Source organism: Haliotis rufescens, unplaced genomic scaffold, assembly GCF_023055435.1.
Source record: "Haliotis rufescens isolate VD_foot unplaced genomic scaffold, xgHalRufe1.0.p SCAF_3, whole genome shotgun sequence".
Lineage (NCBI taxonomy): Eukaryota > Metazoa > Mollusca > Gastropoda > Lepetellida > Haliotidae > Haliotis > Haliotis rufescens.
Genome location: NW_025964001.1, coordinates 25571563 through 25576979, shown reverse-complemented (window position 1 = coordinate 25576979; position 5417 = coordinate 25571563).

The following is a 5417-nucleotide window of genomic DNA, read 5'->3' as shown; positions in this document are numbered from 1 at the left end:
TCATAAGTGCTTAAGCGTTTAATTTTACAACCCATAGGCTACTGACATTGTTTTTCTATTGTCAAGTTTAAACAATTTCATATTTTGCCTGTCATGTTCCATGCTGTTTGCACAATTTATAATGAAACCTTGTTTCAGATTAGTCGATTATGTCTAAACAGTTTGAAAATGTTATTCGATCACAGTCACTTTTGTCTTTGTGTGTAATATCATAAAGGACCAACTTCTAACATTCACCGCCTCCGTTGTTTAGGGGATAGAGCGTCTGCCCAGGCAGCGGGAGGTAGATAGATCGATACCCGGCCGCGTCAAACCAAAAGACGTAAAAAGATGGTACTTGTTTTTCACTGCCTTCCGCTCGGCTTTATGGTGATAAAACAAGGGCTGACCACCTCGGAGAATGAAATAACCATGTTAGACTTCGGGATGGTATGGCAGTGGGCTAGCACTATAAAACCAGCATGTGTCCGGACTAGTACAAGCAGCCACACACACACACACACACACACACACACACACACACACACACAAGCACGCACGCATGCACGTTGCTATGTAACTGCATTAATCTTTCACCTCACCTCACCTCACCTCACCTCACCTCACCTCACCTCACCTCACCTCACCTCGCCTCGCCTCGCCTCGCCCGAAAGAAGATGCGTTCGAGCGTTCGAGCGACGTTAGCTTCATGCATTACACACTTTCTCTTCACACAGAAGTTTAAAGATGGCATCAACATGACCATATGCTCCATCAACCTTCTGCTTGCTGACACCATAGACTTCGAGCAGATCACCAACGACGGCGACACTATCCCTGTTGACGCTACAGCTACAGACAAGGGAGGACTCACCATCACAGACAGATGGGACATTCCCGTGGTAGATACCAACGACCCTCCCACGGTACGTGTTGTGCTTCACGAGGTTTATGTTGAGGATGCATATGTTCCAGTGTTTGAAATTTGTAAATAAATGAAAGGCGACATGGCTCATAACAATTATCGGCCAACATCATGTATTCTGTGTGTTTAATGTACACTACTTTCATATTCCTGTTCAATGTTACAATTTGATTAGTCAGTTGGGTTGAACGACTCAACGGTTTACCAGGGCGTACCAGGTTAATGAGGAAAACACAGACTGACCGTCTCTATGTGTAAACTTGTACTGTGTGCTGTAGCCATCTTTTGATATTTTGACTTTTATCCCGCTGAACAGAGTTTGTTGCTTCGTCGTCTGCTATTCTGTAATGGAGACATCATGATAATCTACTTCCGGAATCAGAAGTTTCGAGTGATTTCTCCGAATTAAACCATGTTATATAGTTCATATATAATTTATCTATAATGTTGCATAAGGACCTATAGTTGGGGACCGCCCCGTGGTCTTGTGGTAGAGCGTCCGCCCGGAGAGCGGAAGGTCCGGGGTTCGATCCCCGACCGCGTCATACCAAAAGACGTTAAAAGATACTTGTTGTTACCCTGTCTGGCGCTCGGCATTAAGGGTTTAAAACAAGGACTGGTCGGCTCGGAGTCAGTATACTGTGTCTGAGTGGGGTATTCTGAAACGCCAGAAACCTATGATTGTGGGTTCGAATTCCGGTTCACCCCAATTATGTTTCTAGGTTTGTCAGCACCATACCCATGCTCGTGGGTTCACCGAAGTGGTAAACGTCTGAGACCTGCATCACTTCGGGCTTTCCTCCCACATTAATCTGACACGCCGTGATATAACTGGAATAATGTTAAAAGCGGCTTTAAACCCAACTCACTAAAGTTGAGTTTGCAATAGATCGATCAGTTATTAAATTTTCAGTATTAGGTATCATTTATAATCAGCCAAGTCTTCAGCGCGTGTACTGAAGAATGAGTGAGTTAAAATTTAAAGTCAAATCGGCAATATTTCAGCCATATCGTGTCGTGAGAGAACAATATTATTCCCATCATGAACGAGTTATTATGAAATGTTTTTCTAAATGTGTAGGTAGATGTACATATAAAAAATGGTAGGTAAGAGAACATGTGCTATGTTTTATGTAAAATCTAATGACAACGCCTCCTGGGTCACCGTAATATATGCGTTGAAACTAATTGTGGAGGCCATGATTTCCACGACGAATGTAACTTTTTACAAAGGTTTATCCATGTAATTATATGTTAAATACTGTTTCTTTCAGGACATCTTCATAGATGGCAACATCGTGTCAATCCCAGAAAATATGCCCAACTTTCGTATCGGAAGTTTGCAATCGGCGGATGAAGATAGGAAGGATGCACACATATACCAGGTAAAGAAGCGAAAATAGAAAACTTAGGAATGGTTTGCATCACTATCTTTTCAGCTGGATCTTAGATTACACATGTGGAAAATAAATAAAGACAATCACAAATAATGCCTTTCAGGTACTTGATTACTGGGAGATATTTAAGGTGTCAGCGGAACAGGAACTGGTCGCGTCCACGGCTTTCAACTTTGAGAAGAAGTCTGAGTATAAGGTGAAGGTCAAGAGCGTTGACTCTGGCAACCCTCCGATGTCCTTCACCAAGACCTTCACCTTCACTGTGTCGGACGTCAACGAGAAGCCCACCAACATATCTCTCTCACACGCTGAGGTACGAGTTCAAAGGATGTCTGTTTGTAACATTGACATAATATTAAATTTTGATGAACTGGTTTTGACTTGAGAACCTGTCAAATTCATGAGCTAAGTTATCGCAATTTATGTGCTCTTGACGAAGTTTTAACTGTGGTAATCTTAATTAAAAAATTCTTTCGTATTATTCATGATCTGTTAAATGGCGGGATAAAATAAACTGTTCCTCTTCATATTGTCGTAACAGCTTTCGGGTGGCAAGTGGGACTGTACTACAGTTACTGAAACTATTGTTGTTCCTTGACGTCATGGTCAGTTAAGCCATGACTGTGCAGCTCGCCCTGTCAGCATCGTCTCAGCTCAGTCAAGGGGTTATTGGTCTAACGACGCTTACTCCGAATTGTCTCCATCAGCATGTATACTCGCATAATGAATAAACGCAACACCAGCTTTCTAATCACATCAGTTTTATACTTACTCTCAGTCCATCTATCAATACACGACAGGGTCTGAGCGGCCATGCTCGTCACTAAATGGGGAGAACTTAGAACGATCGGGATTCGACTCGATCGACTGCAAACCGCGCTCTCCTCTCCTCTCCTGTCCTAATGTATCTTGTTATAGTGTTCGGGCTTAGCCTGTCGTTGTCACATGTCCTCATTAATCATTTTAATTGGTTAAAAACAATATCAGACCATGAGCTCGTGTTTGTGTCGTGATTGGAAAATTACCTGAACCTACTGACCGATTAAAAGATGTCTTTTGGTTAATTGGCGGCAACACCAACAAGGCTATCCCGAAATATCACTGTCATCGCCCTACTGATTTCCTGCTTGTTTGCGCCGCCACTCCGACTTTCTTTCTCCATCGTATTTAAAGCTATAACCATCAAGTTAAATGCTGCCTTTTGTATAATTTTCTAAGGTTTTGGGGATGCGTTTTTACCTTATAACAATATTGACCTTGTTCATTTAGTAACATTACATGTCGTCGGATTCTTACTAATCTATTAGAGGCCCGTGAAGACGCCGGGGTAGAATAGGTCTTCAGCAACCCATACTTGCCGTAAAAGGTGACTATGCTTGTCGTAAAAGGCGACTAAGGGGATCGGGTGATCAGGCTCGCTGACTTGGTTGATGCATGTCATCGATCCCAACTGCGTGGATCGATGCTCATGATATTAATCACTGGATTGTCTGGTCCAGACTCGATTATTTACAGACCGCCGTTATATAGCTGGAATATTGCTGAGTGCGGCGTTAAACAACAAACAAACAAACAAAACAAACAAATCTAATAGAATGATTTGAGGCGGTGGTAACCTAGCTGTTAAAGCGTTAACTTGTCACACAAAATGCCTGGGTTCAAGTTCCATATGGGTTCAGTGCAGGAAGCCCCTTTCTGGTGTCTCCCGCCTAGTATTTGCTGGGATGTTGCTTAGAACGGCGTAAAACCTGATTACGATTAATCTGATTTCTTAACAATCAAAACGTTTGCTCCCGTAGGTATCCATGGCTGCACCTGTAGACAGCGTTGTTGGTTTTGTGGAGGTGTTCGACCCTGATAACGAGGACGAGGTCGGGGAGAAACAGACGTTCCAGTGTGCGGCTGATGCCTCTCAGAACATGTTCAGTATCAATAAAGGAGACAATTCTTTAAAAGTAAGGATATGAGAAGCACTTCTAGCGACATCAAACTCATAACATGACTTCTGTGTTTGATGCACAGAAAACGTAGATCTACATGTATACATATCCAGAAAACATTTAATTCTATATATTCAAACACAATGTGTTACTCTTTCGAGTAGGAAGTTTACTGTATAAATATATATGTCCCTAGTGCTTAAGGCATGTATGGAAGACCGCATTTAAACGTACAAATGCGTAAACGTACGAGACTGTTACACGAAACATGAAACGGACCATAGTGTGTCACCATGGCTAGTTTCATACAGGAGGATTCACGTGTGTATCAGTGTAGAGATAACGGTATTTATGCTGTTATTACTTATTAGCACTGAACTGCATTTGTATTTGTGTTTTCATTCAATATTATGTCAAATAAATCTCCAATTTGGTTTCATAAATCATTTGATATTTACATAATGTTAAAGCAGGGTCAAAATTGTCCCTTTGGCCATGATGACTTTGGACTTTTAGTCTGATTTCAAACTTTTGAGATATATTTCAGACTTTTGAGATATATTTCAAACATTCGAGATATATTTCAAACTTTCAGAGTATATTTCAGACACTCAAGTTGGCTTTATTTTCTCTCACGTAAATTTCCCTTTTTGCCTAGTTGCTGTCTGATAAACCTCCTGTCTGTAATGTCATGTGACTGACCATGTTGTTCATCTATTTTTAACTTAGTAAGGATAAGATCCGTATCCGTACTTAGTACTCTAAGTAAGGAGTGATTTTTAATTTGACTGTAATGGAGTCGCTCGAAATCATGTGACGGTAACAAGATGGCGCCTGATCGACTCGTCTCGCTCGGCGAGGCAGTATCGCTATGAAATTTACAAGACATAGTCATTTGACCATCCAAGTGTTAACAGAAATAAATGTTCTGAAAGGTAAGGCTTAATTTTAGCGTATTCGGATTGTTTTTAGACACGTACTGAGAAATACTTTTAGGGGCTCGAAAACCCCAAATACGAGGATAATAACTGTGTAAATTAGTTAATTATTGGTACTCAACGTTTTCAACGCTTTTTCCGACCATACTTTAGTGTCCGATTCCCTGCAGGTGAAGTCCGTGCTTCCTGCGGAGGAGAAGACCGTGCAGTTGTCAATCACATGTACAGACAACGGCGT